Genomic DNA, 651 nt, shown 5'->3' on the forward strand with positions numbered 1-651 from the left:
CAGTTGTGGGATTTCTGGATTGAATGGTAGTTCTATTTTTACTTCTTTGAGAAGTCTCCATACTGCTTTCCATAGAGGCTGTAATAATTTACATTCCCACTAATAGCATATGAGTTTCCTTTTCTCCACATCCTAAGCCAACATCTGTATTTCTTGTCATTTTAATAAGAGCCATTGCCATTTTGACTGTGGTAAGACGCTATCTCACTGTGGTTTTGATTCGCATTTTTCCAATAATTAGTTATATTGAGCATTTTTTCATATGTATGCCATTTGTATGTCTTCTTTTCAATTAGCAATAATCGTACCTTGGATAAACCTCATTGGCTACGATACTGCCACTGAGCAAAGCTGTATGCCTTCTTTTGAAAAATGCCTATTCATGTCCTTGGCCCACTTTTTAATGGGATTATTTGGGGGCTTTATTGTCGTTGAGTTGTTTGAGTTCCTTGTATATTCTGGACCTTAGTCTTTTGTCAGGTGAATAGTTTGCAATATTTTCTCTTGTTCAACAAGTTATTCTTTTACTCTGTTGATTATTTCTTTTTCTGTGCAGAAGCTTTTTAGTTAAGTCCCATTTATCTATTTTTGTTTTTTGAGGTCTTAGCCATAAACTCTTTGCCTAGACCAATGTTCACAAGAGTTTTCCCT

At 35.2% G+C, this 651-nt stretch overlaps 1 non-coding gene across 1 annotated transcript; it reads right to left on the reverse strand.

The window, feature by feature from the left end:
* Positions 1-217: 217 nt before the first annotated feature.
* LOC111723628 lies at positions 218-353 on the reverse strand. Its single transcript, XR_002772128.1, has one exon. It is a non-coding gene; the product is annotated as a U4 spliceosomal RNA (small nuclear RNA).
* Between the last annotated feature and the right edge of the window lie 298 nt (positions 354-651).

The sequence above is a fragment of the Otolemur garnettii genome, unplaced genomic scaffold (assembly GCF_000181295.1).
Source record: "Otolemur garnettii isolate 467f Iridium unplaced genomic scaffold, OtoGar3 scaffold00013, whole genome shotgun sequence".
NCBI classification, from domain to species: domain Eukaryota; kingdom Metazoa; phylum Chordata; class Mammalia; order Primates; family Galagidae; genus Otolemur; species Otolemur garnettii.